Source organism: Drosophila novamexicana, unplaced genomic scaffold, assembly GCF_003285875.2.
Source record: "Drosophila novamexicana strain 15010-1031.04,08,12 unplaced genomic scaffold, DnovRS2.1 tig00001361-arrow-arrow-pilon, whole genome shotgun sequence".
Taxonomy (NCBI): domain Eukaryota; kingdom Metazoa; phylum Arthropoda; class Insecta; order Diptera; family Drosophilidae; genus Drosophila; species Drosophila novamexicana.
This window is the reverse complement of record NW_020824852.1, coordinates 213,894-232,003: the sequence shown is the minus strand read 5'-3', so window position 1 is coordinate 232,003 and position 18,110 is coordinate 213,894.

The following is an 18,110-nucleotide window of genomic DNA, read 5'->3' as shown; positions in this document are numbered from 1 at the left end:
AGGCTGCGGCCGCCTCGCAATGAAATAACCCAAGCAATTTCAAAGCAACAACAACAACAACAACAAGGACAACAACAGCAACAAAAACAAGACGCAAGAGATACCCTATAAGGCGACACATTCGGTATATCTAACGCCCTTTTCGACTCCCATCTTCGAGAACAGTTCTATAAAAGTTGAAAAAGTTAAGAAGAAAAAGAAATATGTACCAAAACAAAACCTTATCAATATTTAATCTCTATCTCTAGCTTGCAGAAAAATCATTCTGTGGCTTAGTATAGAACTATATATGTATATATGCATATATATCTTCGAGAGTATTTATAGGGTATTTAATATTGGGCAATTTGTTTCTTTATTTTATATAAATCTGGCTCTCAAAGGCATTGGCAAAGTTTAAAACAAGTTGCAAATGTCTTAGCAAAACTTAAAACTTTTGTTAAGCAGTTGCTTCACATTTTGAGGTTGAACAGATATACCCTATATGCATATATATGATTACTAATTGAGATATATGCATTAGATACATTAAATATTAATATGCATCAATTCATATGTGAAGCATGCAAGTGTAATCCTTGAGCCGCAAGTCTCTTCAAGGTGTTGCTCTATATACCCCATTTATGGCATGTTACAGGGCATAAAAACAACAACAACAACAACCATAGCAGCAGTGGCAGCGGCAATTGCAACTTGTGGATAGAAGAAGTGCAATTCAAATGGCAACTGTAGCAGCGGCAGCAGCAGAGACAGGGGCAGAGGCAGCGGCAGAGGCAGCGGCAGAGGCAGCGGCAGCCATAAACATAATTTCATATCTGAGAACGCAGCAGCATATAAACTATGCTCGGCATACTACACACACATACACACAGACAGTTGAGTGCGGCTATGCGGCGGTTGGGCGGGTGGGGGGTCGTTCGCGAAATCAAAATAAAACGATGGGCGTTTATCGTTATGCGAACTGAATAACTTCTGGAAGTTTGTTTTCTCCGCTTTGCTGCTGGCTGCTGGCTGGACCTCAACCTGTATCTGAACCTGGTTGGCCCTTGCATTGACTATAACCGATTCACTGCCAGCCTCCACTTGCCTACAACTCCTCCTCTTGCACCTCCCCCTGCAACCCAGAGACCACCCCACCCCTCTGGCAGCTGATGCTTTTGGTAGTTTTGCAATTCAAACGTGCCACCGAAACGTAAAGTTTCTTCAATGTTTCGTTGGCTTTAGTTTTGGTCTTGGATTTTGGTTTAGTTTTCGTGTTTGGTTTGCTTTCTGCTGCTGCTTCTTATTCTCTTTACTTTTTCATATATATATATTTGTATACCCTCGCAATGGATAATCTTATAAGTTGTTCAAGAGATGTGCAACGCGTGGAAGGAGATGGCGCCGACCAGTCCGATATACATAGATAGATATACATAGATCCGTCCGTCAGCTATCAGGGCAAGGGTAGTATACATTAATTAGTTGTGTTCCCTAAAATGTGAGCCAAATCTTATCACCACCGTATAACTATATAGAGAACGTTGCTGTTGCGAATTTTATCTTTTACCGCATCAAATAGGTCTATTAAATCAAAAGCCTTCTCTATATAAACAACCAGTCGTATCTGAATTTGTATAGAAGCAATTCAATGTCACATAGTATTTGCAAGGGTATTTAAAGTTCGTCATGCCGCAGACGGACACAGGTTTTTGGGTTTTTTTCTTGTTCTTGTTTGCCTGCTTGGCTCGCTGCTCTTCAAAATTATTTCCTGTGTGCGCGCCTCTTTTCATTCTGGCTGGCTGACTAGCTGGCTGGTTGGCTGGTTGCCTGTCTGCTGCTTCTTCTGCCCATTCAATACTCTCGCATAGAAGGATCCATCTGCGATGCATAAGGTACACATATTTATAGTAATAAACATATATTCATGATCAGAGTCAACAGTATGAAAGTCTGAAGTCGCATCATAATAATTGACACAGCATATGCGCTGATCCCGTTACATTTTTCGACTGACGCTGTAAAAGTAGTCCAATTGTGTCGTCGCATTGCTTTTGATCCCGTTATCTTAGTGCCGGCGAAAGCTCTTCGGCGAGCAGTCGGCCGCGCAGGAGCTTTCAATAAGTTACGTTCTCTGAACTTTAATTGTATTTGTGCAATTGTCGCCCTAGAATAGGCGAGCGCCTAATGAGGCGGTTTAGTGTGTGCGCGTCTGTCCTGCTGATCGCTCGTGTCCCCCGCGCGTGTGTGTGAAAAGTCTTTTAACAAACGCCTTACATTGTGTATATTGTGTTAAATGCAGTTTGCGCTGTGTGAGTGTGTTACACTCCCCCTAAACAGTCGCTCATTGAGTAATAAATGTTTATTACTCAAAGACAATCGGTAAAATACGCGTCGTTTAATTTTTGGCGCAGAGCTTTTTCGCTCTGCACAAATTGGCGCCATTTGAACGGAATCCACCAGCATGGCGAAGAAGAGTGTGAGAGAGAGAATGGAAGAGAGCAATAGAGCATTATGAAGCAGGTGAGCGTGCTCTTATATTTATGAGCTTACATCAACTAAAATACAGCTCGCCATTTATGCACCCTCTTGTACTCTTCTTTGTCATTAATTGTTATTTTAAGCGCAGTTAAACGCATAGCTGCTTTGCCTCCGCAAGGGTATTCACTCTTCGGCGTGCCAAAGATTGCTCCTACTCCTCTCCTACTTCTTTATCTCATAAGTTTTCAGCATGAGCAAAGTTCTTGCGCCTAGCTGGACCCCTATTCACAGATCTCTGCGTCCCGTTTCTGGTACCCATGATACTTTGTTCGCTGCCTATCGAAAGACATCGATTCGGGGTAGCTTTTGGGGGGCTTTGTGGCTTGTAAACAGTTGCTGACAAAAGTATTTAGAAGCAGCCAGCCATAAGGCGTACATTCATATGCTTAAGCTAATGCCATTGCTTGTAATTCTCAAATGGTTTAAGCCTCAAGTTGGGAAAGCAAGTTGATGAACATATAATACCCTGAAAGCAAAGTTGATAGTAAAATTTTTAAGTAGTTGTTAATAATCAAAACAAACAAGTATAAGTTAAACGAAAATGATCGACTGCCAGATACCCTGTACTCTGCCTTTTAACATACAAAAAGCGCCTTTTTTGAAAATTTGATTAAGATTTTAGATAGATTGGATAGCAGATGCAAGATTTGATTTGCGGGGCAAAACTTGATAGGCCTAAGATGTATTTAACAGCTATTTTATAGAATATATCATATATACCGTTCTGAGTAACTTACTGACTGAAGCTTAAGACTAGGCTATATCATTATGAAATTATTCTCCAGTTATAAATTCCTATCGCGAAGCTAACTATAGGAAACGACTTCCTAAATGCTTGAGATCTGATTGCCTCTGGAAGCTTTCTCTCTGGCCCTGGCTCGAGTGCTGCATGTTGCGGCTTTTATACAATGTGTTGACTGTTATTAACGTCGAGGAACAAGACTTTACAGTCTTTAGTTTGAGTTGGAGTTGGGATTTTAATGCAGCAGCAGGCCATTAGGAGAACCTTTTTCATAGCTCTCTGGCCTCTCGTCAGCCGTTAACGTTTTGGCTAATTAGCTTTTGGTCTTTTTGTGCGTGCACCGTTTGGACTGGTTGCAAGTATGTATTGTTGCAGCTTTTCCGTTTGTCGTTTGCCATTCGACATTCGACATTTGCTGTTTGCCGTTGACCGTTTTTCACATTTGCTATTTGTCGACGTCGCCGTCGTCTCTAATGAATTTTCAATTGTTAGTGCCGTTTTATGAGGTGTCCCGCCGCGCACTTTGTTGCGCAATGCCAGCTAGCCGGGAATGCTTCCGAACAGCTTCTGTTTCGCTGTTAATGTCGACTGCAAATCTAATTACAAATCACAAATGGCCAAAACGCTCGAAATGGCTCATAAAAACGGCGACCAGTCGAGCGCATTACGCAAAACGCTGCCCCAAACCCGACCATCCAATATCGAGGAGCCACACACAGAACGTGAAACATTAGCGGAAAATTGAAAACCCACAGGCCATCGTCAGCCCCCATAAAATCAATCCAAACCAAGCTCGCAATTCATTCAGCACCGTACTAAATCATATACTTGCTGACTGCTGACTGTTTTATTTCCTTTAGAAATGAAATGTCGAAAACTACTAAATTGGATATACTCCATTTTGAAAACTTGCCAATTAAATATATACATATCTGTCAATCTATCTATCAATACTTGAATGGACTTAAAAGCTGTCCATAAAATTATTGTCGTAGTCCATCTTAAAACTGGCATATCGGTTGTTTTTAATAAAAATATATTTAAGAAAACATAATTTAGGAAATTTGAAAAATATGCAACATTACTTATCTATTAGAAAGTAGAGAGATTCTCGGTGTACTCCGATAACTTCCACTTATGAATCCAAGCTGATATATATATATATTATGTTAATCTAGTGTAAGGCCTCTTAGTTAACATTTTGTAAGCTTTATAAGAACAATTTTGTGGGCAAACGGTTTTCTCAAATTTTACCTGCACAAGAGCCACTTGCATTGGAAAGACTAAGTAGATTACATATTCTTTAAATTTAAAAAAAAAACAAACTACCAAATATTTGTTCAATATATGTTCAAACTGTTTCTGAGGTTGCCTTAAAAGCCATAAAAACAATTGTCCAGCGAATTGGAATATTTCAAAAACTATTATTTTGTTTGTCAATTAACATAGAACCTAACTTTTCATATAGATAGTTCTAATGTTGATTTCTGTGTGTTAATTGAACAATTCTTGAGCACACAATTAAATTTCAAATATATTTAGAGCGTAGACTTTCCAGTTAAACACAAAGCAAATGTGCCTCAAAGGCAGTTTTTTATGGCGTTGCACACATTGTTGGTATTCAGCTGTTGCTGTTGTTGTTGCTGTTGTTGTTGGCAGCGTCTGTTTGTTACGCATACGACGCATTGGTTGCGTCGACAGCATCAAATCAGAGAAATGGCGCCAGCAAAGTCGAGAGTCGAGAGGCGGCGCACGTGACTGTCGCGACGTGCCAGATGTGGTCAAGCTGAAATGCAAATTGGAACTTCCGTTAAATTGATGCAGCTGGCATTCTCATGACGAGTAGCCGTCCACGGCCAATCATTGCATTCGAGTGCAACAAAAATCTGCCGGCAATGGCTGCCGCATCTTCAACCTTTGCAACCGACGCTCGATGCGCTAGCTGTTGCACGCTGAGTGCTGGCAGTCAATCAGACGTTGCAGCCAGCTGCCAGCTGGCTGGCAGCTCGTCAGCTTTCAGACCAGGCCAGGCCAGACCAGGCCAGGCCAGGCCAAACCTTAGCTGGCTGATGAATTATGAGACTCGGCTGCGCAGCCTCGCTTTGCCGTTTCGACAAATGAGCTGAAACTGAAACCGCAGCCAATGCCAAAAACTGAGTAAAACTGTCTGCTGCCAGTTGGATTTTCTAAATTGATTTATGTGTCGGCAACGCTCGCTAAGATTTTTAATGGCACGTTACGCTTTTAATGCCTTTTAATGTTAGTTCATTTCGCCTGGTTCGCTTAGTTCTTTACTGGTTCCTTTTTTTTTTTCTTCTTATTTTGGATCCTTGCGTTCTCGGATGTGCTGCAACTTTTTGCATGCGCGTTCTTCAGTTGATTTATTAAAAAAGTTGCAGCTAATAAATGTCACATAACCGTGTGTGTGTGTGTGTGTGGGTGTGTGTGTGTGTGCGGCTCCTATGTGCCCAACCTATTCAAGCTGCAGCCACACACACTCTCCTCTGCATGCCCCAAATGTTGACAGCTCCTTATCACATTCGTTAGCTGGTTAGAAAATTTTCTAATTACAAAACTAACATTTACAATGTAACTTAGAGACAAGCACAGTAACAACAACGTGTACGTGTGTGCGTGTGTGTGTGTGTGTGTGTGTGTGTGTGTGTGTGTGTGTGTGTGTGTGTGTGTGTGTGTGTGTGTGCAAACAAAGCAGCAGTTGGCAGCACTGTGCATGTAAAATGGGCTGCACTGCGTGTGTGTGTGTGTGTGTGAGAGTGTGTGGCAAAAACAGTGGCAGGACTTTGATGCAACAAGTTGCATACACAATTAGCACACATGCAGAGAGTCACACTCACACACACAGACACATGTACACGCACACGCACACATGAGCAACATGAGCCGAGCTCTCCTGCTCGTGCTCGTCCTTTCACTTGCTCTGCTTCGCCTTTGCCAGCGCCTGCATCTCCTCCTGCCGCCTCGCTGTGCATCTCTGAGGTTGCGGCTGTGGCACCGCCAGGAAGCGTCTGTTCAACTTTCAAGTGCTGCTCGACGATACTCATAAAACTCCCTCCAGGTAATTTAAGTGTCTCTCTCTCTCTCTCTCTCTCTCTCTCTCTCTCTCTCTCTCTCTGTGTTTGTATCTCCGTGTATCTATATTGTTATTGTGGCACTGGACCTGAAACTGGGCCTGGCTACGCATAACAGCAGAAAGTTGTGTCCTCTTGTTGTCCCACGTCCACCTGCCTCCTGACCATGTTGGACTTTTGGCCACTTAAAAGCTTACACTTGCCACAAGCCAGGCATGGACGAATTATCAAGCCATTGGAGAGTATTCATAACTTTGCAGATCTCTAGGGTACTCTTGTTGAGGACTTTTATAAAATTCATAAAATGTTTATATATTTTTTTAATATTTCAAGTTTCAAGTTAGATAAAATACTCGTTTACTTTTAATTTTTAAAACAAAGAAACCCAATACAAAATTGCCTTTAGTTGTAATTCTTTAAGCTCGTTCCTTGCATTCCCTCTGGTTCATTTATTTTAAATATTTATTGAACAAAAAAACCTTTTTTATTTATATTTTGTCTGTGGTACTGAAGTGCAAATCTGTAAATATTTTCATAAAAAAGCGCGTTAGATAAATCTTCGACTTGTAGATAAATTGATTAAAAACTTGATTCCAAGTGGCGCTTTACTAGATTCGACATTTAAACAATATTCTTTCGAAAGGTACTTTAAGAATGCTTGAAATATGATTCAAAATAAGTTGGAAAGACAAACATGTTTATGCTTTATTCCCAAATGTGACAATAATTATGGTTGAGTACCATTCAGCCGACTCGTGAATTCTAGCAAATTCTGATCCATGTTTCCAAGTTAAGTTTATGTTCGTGAAGTTCCTTAAAAATTATGATTCTTAGTGCATTCAAAATCTATCCAACAAGCAGATAAACAAGTCTTGAGTTTAAAGCTGCACTTAAATATTTTCTGAAATTTTATTTGCTAACTTAAATGAAATGTAAGATTTGGAAATTGCAAATGGAAAGCGTAACTAAAGTACGTTGAGCGGCAGTTGTTGGTGTTTTTGGTGCTTTGGCAAGCGTAGAGTAGATACTAGTCAGACTCATTGTTGTTGCAATTGTTGTTGTTGTTGTTGTAGGTAACGTTGACGTTGCTTTGATTTGCTGCATTTAATGAGCGTTGCTTTTGCGCCTGCAAGTATGCAGTTAAATTTTGTCAAATGCATTAAAACGTTATTAAGCTCTGCCCCCGGCACGTGTGCCTGTCTGTGTATACGTCTGTGTGTGTGTGTGTGTGTGTGTGTCATGCATGTGTTTTAAATATTTAATTATATTTAGCTGCCTTAAGTACTTACAGTTTTGCGCTCTTAGTGACAAGGGCACAGACAACGTCACTTGAACAAATAATCCACAAATTATAGTCGCAACTGTGTGTGGGCGTGTGTATGTGTGTGTGTGTGTGTGTGTGTGTGTGTCACCGTGGTTGCAGTCGTATGTACAACGTTGCGTATGATTAACATTTGCGCTTGGACAGTTCGAAACTGGCCGTCGGCAAATGCTTTGGCAATTTGTTCTTGCTCTTCCTGCGCTTATCTAATTTCTTACGCAAGAATACTTTTAATATGCCAAGACAAATTGGAAATTAACCAAACCCATCGAAGCCCAGCCAAATACATTAGACTAGGATGGCTGCCCGTTGGCCAGAAAGAGATAGCCAGCTGCCAGCCAGGCAGTTAGGCAGCCAGGCAGTTTGCGACGCAGTTGGTTTCGCATAGTTTCCCAGTCAAGTGCTCGAACAAATATATTTCCATAAATAATTTTTATAAAAACTTGTTAAAGTTCAAGACAAGTACGAGTAAATAAATAAATGCCAGCACAAACAACAACAACACAGCAAGCCGATACAAAACAAAAAAAAAAGAAATGGGAAAAGGGAAAAGGAAAGGAATATACTTAAGCTCGCTCGAAATATTCGCGTGTTATTTGCTGCAGCTACATGTGGTAAAACGCGGATGTGCGTCCATGGCCAACCATGCGACTTTATGCCCTGCAGCACAAAGTAAACACACTTTTTTTTGCCAGCATCTTCATCGCAATGAGCTACAATCAGAATGGCGGGCACATCGCTTAGCTAAGGCGAAAACGAAATCATTTTAACTCTACAAAAAGATCCAAAAACTGAGCGGAGTTTTTCAAATAAGCTTGTCACTAATATTGGTAGATTTCATAGACATTCTCTTGATATTTAAGTATGAGCTTGCATAGATGTAAACTTAAGCAAGCGCAGCCAGTGAAACGTTTAAGAAACTCACACAAAAGAGAATTGAAGAGAGCTAAAGGCAAATCTAATGTTCTAGCGAGACAGAAAGTGCGCGAGAGGAAAGGTAGCAAGAAAGGGCGAAAGCGGGATAAACAGAATGAAGTATTAAGGTATTAAGGTAGTTTATACATATATATAAAAACTACTTTGATATTTTTTGAAAGTGTTAAAATAATTCCTATTTAGAAAAATACTGCGACATTTTTCTGGCACTATTATAATAATTCAAGGTTAGAAAAATATTTAAATATTTCTTAAATGTTAGTTTGTTAAGAGTTTAATTTTATTCTCACTTTAGGTTTTTTTTGTATTTATGGATCATAAAACTTGTGAATCTTTGAAGAATTTTCCTATCTGATTGCTCAACATAACCAAGTCTTGCGTACATAAACGATATATAAACAAATATAACTGTCTATTGGAACGATTTTTAGATGTTTCTAGCAGGGCTTATTAAATCCTTTCGCAATTTCTGTGCAATTGCAGCGCATTTTTGCTTCGAGCTGTCATTGTTTCCTTTGGGTGCTGTCGACCTGCGGACTGAAATTGCTCTTCCCGCGACATAGTACACCCCCTCCCTCCCCCTCCCCCGCCACCATCTACCCCCCTCAGCTGAGTGCCCGTATTCATACTCGTACGAGCATTCGTATTTCAGCTTCCTTTCGCATTCCGTTTGCTTCGTTTGGTGCGGTGCGCACATTTTTCTTCTGATTTCAGTTTTTTTCTTACCTTTTTTTTATACTTTTTCTTACTTTTTTGTATTTTTTTTTTGCATCGTTCTGTTCGGCAACTTTTCGTGGCCATAAACACGTACGCGTTGTCTGGCAGCACGGGCAGCTGCTTTTATCTCTTCCCTCCCGAACATACACATATGTGTGTGTGTGTGTGTACTCCCAGCAGAGATCGTTGTTGTTGGAAAAACTCAATTTAGCTTTTTGCAACCTTACAAAAAAAAAATAGGGAAGAAGAGAGAGAGAGAAGCGCAAAGCGAAAGAGCAGCGGAAGATGAAAAAAAGTTCCTTTTTTTTCCTCGTGTCATTTTTCTGAGTTTCTGTGCGCAACGAAAAATCCACTTGGCCAACACACACACACACAATCACACACGCACACTCGCACACACTCGCAGCGATAACAACAAAAACTACAAAATGGCTGTCAACGTTGCTAACATAACCAAAAATGCCGAGCAGCGAGAAGCGAACACCGAGCACTGCCAAAATGACTTTCTGGCAAGGCTGGACGTGCCTCACTTGCCGCTTATTAGAAATCAAATCCCATAAAAGCCACACTGAGCCCAGGAGCAGACCAACAGCAGCAGCCGCAGCCATGGAACGTTTAATGGCACAGAAAAACTAACCCAACCAAAACTGACTGCTCCCAGCGCCACCCCGCCCTTTGGGCCAAAACCACAAGGATTAGGTCCTGCGAAATGGGGGCGTGTCATAAATATAAACACTGTTAGTCATACTGTTACATAAACTCATATCTGTGCATATACAACTGACTGATCAGCGCATAACCCAAACACCAAGATTTAGATGTGAAGTTGATCGTTTTACGTTTCACTCGTAAATGTGGAAAATGGATGGATCACGTTTGAAGCGACTTTTTTGAATGTCATTCAGCTTTAACCTCGTTTTCGAAGTTCCTTCTGATAACTCTTTCGAAATCAAATTTCCTGCGTGGAAAATTGACCCTAAGGCTAAGACTAAGACTAAAGTCAAGAGTTTTATTTTCCTCAGATCGTTTTCAAACTCTTCTTTTTTTTAAATGTGCGCAATATATGGGCTGCAAACTGTTGATTGCAACTTTTTGTTTGTGTTATATGAAACGTAACTCAGCGATTGCTCGTGCTCGTTCTCAATCGAGCTTCTAAAAGTTAGAAGCTTCAAGGTGAAGTTTTAAATTTATTGATATGAGCTTGGACCCAATGCAATGGCAATGCCATTTAATACCCAAGTAACCTGCCCTTGTTTGTATATATACATACGTATATATGTAAAAATGTGTAAATGAATGTTTGGATGTATGTAATCTTTTACTAAATGTTAGACGATCAATACAACCCACCCACCATTAAATAAAATTAATTTTTGGGTAGATAATGCCTTACTCTGTGATTCTCATGAATCAAAGAAGACTCCGATTTTCCATGCTCCGATTCTAAATAAATTATAAGATACATGTGGTTGGACATATATGCATGCGTATGTGTGCATATGTAGGTATGTATGTATGTACGTATGTGTGTATGCATGCATATATGTGTGCATATATAAGTGTATAAATATATAATATATATATAGTTATATAAACATATGTAAGTATATATGTTTGTATATGTATGTATACATGTATGGATATATGTATGTATGTATGCATGTATGCATGTATGCACGTATATATGCATGTATGCATTTATGTATGTAGGAATGTGCACGTATTTATGCATGTATGTATGCATGTATGCATGTATGTATGTAGGAATGTAAGTGAGTATGTATGTATGCATGTATGCATGTATGTATGTAGGAATGTATGTGAGTATGTATGTATGTATGTATGTATGTATGTATGTGTGTATGTATGTATGTATGTATGTATGTGTGTATGTAACAAGTTAAGTTGGCAATTGAAATAAACTTATTGTTATGTGTATGTGTTTTTATATATGTACGTATGTATGTATATGTCTTCACTATTGTTAATGTGTTTATATTGTAGAAGTTGTCCAATATGGGAGCTTTCAATGCTTTAAAACTTGATGTTTAGCTATTTTTTCAACTGTAATAATACGAATTTCCTTATGCGATGCAGAATATTTGTGTTGCCTATCAGGCCGATATTCTAACTAAGAAAATTCTCCTGTGTATCAATATAATTGTGAATTTGATCATCAATTAGGTGCAAATTGTGAGGCTTGGTTAACCTTTAATGGACTGCCTTAGTCTGTGCCAAGGACAAAACTGAGAAGTATTTATTGTGATTTTATGGGTCGAATGGGACTGGCGGGCGGAAAGAGGGGGCAGCTTTGGACTTAACATATTGTCGTAGTTGCACGAATACTATCTATGACGCACACGCAAATTGACGATGGAGAACAAAGTCGAAGGCGCTGCCAGTTGTGGCTCTAGCCTTGCAACGACTTTCGCAATGACTTGCACAATGCCAATGCTTGTAAATCTGAAATATTGTCTTTGGCAGCGTGGCTCGAATCAGTGAGCAAATGGCCACGGCCCGGGGGCTGCTGTTGTGTCAGGGGAAGAGGGGGCCGGGCGGCGCCAACGCGGGGGATGAGCTTGAGTGGACAATGAGCTGACACTGCACAGAGTTGCGATATAAAACCGAAATCGACAGAAGCACACACACACACACACACACATGCAGACACACAGACACACAGATAGATAGACAGGCGAAGGGACGAAAGTTGACTCGCCTGCGGTTTGTGTGTGTGCGCGTGTGCTTTTGTATGCGTGTGTGTGTGTGTGCCTTTGTGTGCGTGTCTGTGGATCCCAAATCTGCCCCCGGGGCGGCATCCAGAGTAGAGCAGAGCGGAGTGGAGCAGATGAACAGTTGCCATAGCTATAGACATGGGCATAGCCATATCTGCGGACGCACAGGACATGGGACAAACAGGACAACAGAGGACACGGACACAGCCATTGCCATGGCTGGGCGGCTGATATTTTGTCATTTGTGTCACGTTCGCCATTCATGATGATTTCGTTCGTGGTGCTCGCTCTCTCTTTCTCTCTCTCTATTTCTCTCTCTCTCTCTCTCTCTCTCTCTCTCTCTAGCGAATGCGCCGCATAGCTTGCGCTCTCGCTCTGCCCTTGTAACTGTATTTGTAGCTGTAGCTGTATCTGTATCTGTATCTGTGGCTGGCATTTGTGCGCCATTTTGCCGTTTTTATTTATGAAATGCAGCTACTCTACGCCCGTGTGTCTCCTGTCGCCTGTCTCCGGTCTCCGGTCTCTGGTCTCTGGTCTTCGTTCGCCAGTCGCCAGTCGTCGCACGTTGGATCTGATGCCCGTCTCCCGTCTACCACCTTTCCCGCTGCGCCGCATATATGTGTGTTATCCTTTGCCAGCCTTACATTCATTTTCCCCATTTCGACTGCCACAATAATTCTCACGTAGCCAGTTTCAGCTTCAGCTCTGTCTCCATTTCCATCTCTATTCCCAGCTCCATATTCCCGTTCCAGACCCATCTTCAGCTCTGTGTAAATGTATCCACTTTCAGCATTTTTTTGTGCAAGCATAAATTTGCAGCATTTTTCCTTGTTCAACAAGAGAAACAACAACTAAAAGTGATGTAGTCGGTAGTGCCCGACTAGGAGATACCCTAAGCCCCACCTCGAGTTACTTTCATTAACGTTCCAGCTTTCGCCTGTGTAAAAACACAAGCTGCAGCTGTTTTTATTCATTTCTTTGTCTCACAAATCAAATTTGGTATATATCGCTCTGGGTTACGTTTAATAAAACAATTCTCAAAATCAGTTTTTATCGACATTATAAAAATGTGACGAGATATTGGAGAAAAACATAAACTCGCTTTAAGTTCTCGAGTCATGAATCGGCTCTGCTTCTCCTCCAGATCGAGAATATATATATATATATATATATATATATATTTGTGTACTTTGTGAGGTCGAAGATACATGCTTTTGTTTCTTACATACATTTGCTGCAAAAACATGATACCCTCTCTAGCCATTTTCAATGGGCAACGGGTATAAAAAAAATACAAATATAAAAGTAAAAAGAATAAAGAATAATAACAAAATCCATGGAACAAAACTTACCTACATTGTGGAGGTGCAGAGCGGGAGGTGGAAGCGGGAGATAAGCGCAGATAGCGTCAAGCAATTTTCTATGCCGGCTGGCAAGGGTCGCTCAACGAATTTGCAGAGAATTCGCACAAAATTCCATTTAACAAAATGGAGAACTAAATCAAGTAAAATCTAACATCATTTGATATAGGTATATATGCGGCCTGGTATGTTTATTTATGGGTAAACAAATCTGAAGGAAATTAAGTTTAATGGGATTGACCAAAAGGAAACATTTGTTAATCAACACTGGTCAAAAACATGTTTCGCGCATTTATAAAAAGTCTTTATATTGAAGATATTTGGTAAGGAATGTTGGGAGGTATTCAAAATAAGAAATCTTCCGAATCTGTGCAAACTACTATGCTAGAAGCTAGCTAATCCAATTTGGCTATTAGAGAACTCTTATAATCGCCGAGAAATATTTGAAAATAATGTGTGTTAGGGAAGTGGAGGAAGGTATCGCAAAAAAAAATTGATTTTCGAGATACGAGAATATTCATGTGTTTCATTTGTAAAGTCTTCTAGCTCTAAAAGCAACCACGTTTGAGGCGCTTAAATAGACGGACAATTGTACAGATCGCCTCGATTCGCCATTCCGATCCAAAATATATGTATGCCTTGTGCAGTAATATAAATAGAGATGAAGACTTAATTAGTTGTATATAAAATTCCACAAAGGATTTCTCTATTTGCTTTATTCGAATAATAACATTTAGTTTTAAAACAGTCAATATATGTATATATATATGTATATATTTATATCTATAAAGCTTGTAGGAGAAAAGTTAATTTTAAGTCTGTTGGTCACAATTTTGTATCCATTTTCATTTTGATTTCGGTTGTGATTTTTGTTTGTAATTCCATTTGCATTTCCTTTGAACTTCTTTGGCCACCCTCTCAACTGGTTGGTTTGCGGTTTCAGGCATCGTTTGGTTTTGCGCTGGAATAGGTAAAGCTCAGTTTTTAACTGGCAACGTTGTCAAGTCCATGAGGGATTTCCATTTTATTAGCACACCAAAAACTCATGAAATAAGCAAAGGACGTGCATAGTTCACAGTTTCCATACCCCAAATAGAGAGACACGCCCCCTCCTGCCCCTCGGAGCCCCATCGGGCCCGTGGCCATCCCTTCCATATCTAATCCACTTTCCGGTTGGCCGTATTGCGAGCCAATGCAGTGCACGGGAAATGTATTTGACAAAATATTTCAGTTATTTACTTTTGTTCAACATAACGATGGCAGCCAACTTTTAGGCTAACAAGCAGACAGCCGGAAAACCAAACATAAATCTTGTTACATTTATGTGGCTCTAACACCTTTTTTCTCCCCCATTTTTTTATTTTTTTTTGGTTTTTGTTAACATCCTTCTTCATTTTTTATTTAACTTTTATTTTTTTGTTTTGTTTTTGGTAATCGCTACTGTTGTGCTGTCAGTTGTTTTTGTTGCTGTTGTTGTTATTATTCTTGTTTGCTGTCGCGCTCAGAGTTTTCGACGAAAAGTGAAAAACATGTGGAGGGACGCACTTCGGGTCCGTCGGGGCTAACAACGGCTCTGCCAAAAACCAAATGAAACTTTATGCATATTCAACTTTTTACATTATTCCTTGTGGTCGACGCAAAGTTGCAACGACAACAACAACAACAACAATAACTTCAGCAGGTCAGCAAGAAGTTGCTTAACCAGAGACCCCACTGACAAAATACACATTAGTTATATATGTAAGCTTTACTTAAATAACATTTTGTTCCTTTTAATCAATTGATTTCCTTCAAATCAAAATATCATAAATTTATCAGCTGCACAATTTTTGTAAATGCTTAAAACTGCAGACCTCAAATACTAAATGACCACAAACGCTTGCATTTAAGAACTTTGCATTAGAGAGTGTGCGAATTGCGACTGGAGGACTAACTGAAGGACAGGTCAGCGGCTTAGTCAGCGAGTGCTTAAAGTTCGATTCACTTCAGTTGCGTGATATTCTTACACTGTTAGCTTATTTAAGTCTTATAGTTGCACTTAAAATTAAGTCACGAAATATTTAACAAGCCGAAATATTTAAGCCATATTCATATGGCGCCTATGGGAACTTTCGGTCGCAACTAATGCAGTATTATATAGGGTATGCCTATGTCTAGAAGAGTATTTAATGTTCTTAGTCTTCGAATCTGTCTTCTTATTGTCAACTTAGTTAAAATGTGGCTTCCAGAATGTTTTTGAGCTTCGTTTAAACTCGCGTTTATGCTCATTTCGCATATTTGGCTGCTAAATAATTGAATTGGCAATCAATCCAGAACTGCAATGTTCTGATAACAGTTTGTATTAAGCCCCAAACTTGCAACTGGCCAAATCGCTGGTATGTGGAGCGTTGTGACAAATTTAAATCAAAACTGAAGTATCTTTTGCTTATGAAGCAGTTCCTCGAGGGGGCGGGGCCGATAAGTGTGTCGGCAATAATAAAGGCAACATCTGAGTGGGCGGTGCGGGGACGGGGTACAATTGCGCACATGGACACAATTTATGCGCAAAATGTTCACAGTTTAATTTAACAATGCATTTTGCATGCTTCAGTCAGCAGATGCACAGATACAGATACAGACAGAGACACAGAAACAGAGGCAGATGCAGATGCAGATGCAGATGCAGATACAGATGCAAATGCAGTTGCAGTTGCAGATACAAATGGCACTCACTGTTACATTTGCCAAGGAAATGCAAAATGCAGACGACGAAGATAACACAGAAAACTGAAGACTCGAGCTATAAGCCAAAGCTGCAGCTTTGCAGCTGAAGCTCAAGACGGAGGCACTCAAATCAAAGCCAAAAACTGGACCATAAATAACAGTGCGTGTGTGCGTGTGCGTGTGTGTGCAGCCATGTTAAAAATATGTGAGAACCAAGTTGAAAGGACGACAACACTGCAAACTAGGAAATTTAAATTTGAATTGTTGACGCAACTAAATAAATGCGAAGTCGCCATGATTCAGAAATACCCTCTCACTCTCCCACTCTGTATTTCTCCCGCTCTCTCCCTCCCTCTCTCTCTCTCCGTCTGTCAAACAATGGAAATTTCGGGAACACTACGAAACGTAACGAAATCAAAAATCTGAGCTTAAAACTTTCCAAAATTTAAACTGGGAATAAGCCTAGCAAACGAATTGTTAGCGAAAGGGGTTTGTGTGTGTGTGTGTGTGTGGGTAGTATGGGCGGGGGTGGGGAGGGGAGTGTGAGTGTGGCAACTAGTTTACTCCATGGATATATGTCGTATGGCGAGGGCAAGGGGCAAGGGGGCTCAGGGGCCATACATGTCACAAAACTTGGAATGAATGACGTTACGTGAAGTTGACAACATGTCAAAATGGAGAAAAGATACCGTAAATGGACAGGACAGGATGGGCAAGCAGCGCGGAGCTGGAGCGAGGGGGCTGGTTAGGAATGGGGGCGGGCTCGAAAATGGTTGGAAAAGTTACCTACAGCGACGAGCAGCAAGTTGCAAACAAGTGACATTTATGTTGCCAAAACAAATAACAAAGCGTTGCGGAAAGCAAAATATGCTGGAGTGAGGCGGTGAAAGAGGGCGTGCAGGGGTGGAACTGCTTGAGGCTAACAGTATGGGGTTTCGGGTGCGACTGCGTGTGTGTGTGAGTGTGTGTGTGGGCGGGGAAGCAGTCTCTCCTTGGCTAAATCAGAAGTCGCAAATATTAGAATAAAGACTGTGCCATGTGTGAGCGAGACGCAAACAGAGACAAGACACATGTGCAGCTGTTGCAGCCAAAGCAATGCAATGCCAGCACACACACACATACACACATACACCAATATAGACACACACACACACACACTGGCAGAGCTTGTGCAGCTCGCACACGAAGCTCAACTCTCAGGAAAAAGTATTTTTCCGCAACAAACAAGCAAAAGTGACACACAACAGCAGCTTATTGTTGTCGTTGTTGTTGTTATTGTTGTTGTTGCCCTTGTTGTTTGTGTTGTTGTTGTTGCTGTTGTTGCAACCTTTATGGCGCCAAGCATTCGAAGCAAGGCGTGGCACTTGAGCACCGCCCACACAACGACAACGCTCGCAAATGTTAGCATGGCTTTGATTTGCTTGCAATACCCCGCAATCACAGCCAACTAGGCGGGCAGATACATTCTCGCTTCAAGTGCATTCATGAAAATAACATAAGTCTAAGCCATATTGTATATAAGCTTGGTTGCCGTTTGTCCAAGCACCAAGATATCTTTATGCATATATGTATATGTATATATACATATACAGATATAAAACACTTATCATCCAGCCCGATTGTAAATTGGAAGCTGCATTTTTTACTTTCAATAAACATAAGCAATTTCCATCCACACTTGTGAAATATAAGTGAGAAACGGTTGCATAAAACTATTTTATAAACCTCCCGATCGGTTTAAGACCCATTTTTACGGATATACATGAAAATCCTCAGACATGTGTCAAGCAATTTATGGATAATACTTGCTGATAACATAAAGGACCTTTTTCTGGTGCTCGATTGTATAAAAACATTGAACTTGAAAGTTAAACGATTTATTTGAATTAAATTTCTATATAAATTGAAAATGTAAATGTATATGTGAACCATTACCTAGATTTCGGCACTTTATAGGGTATATCATAGTCGGTCAGATTTGGCCTG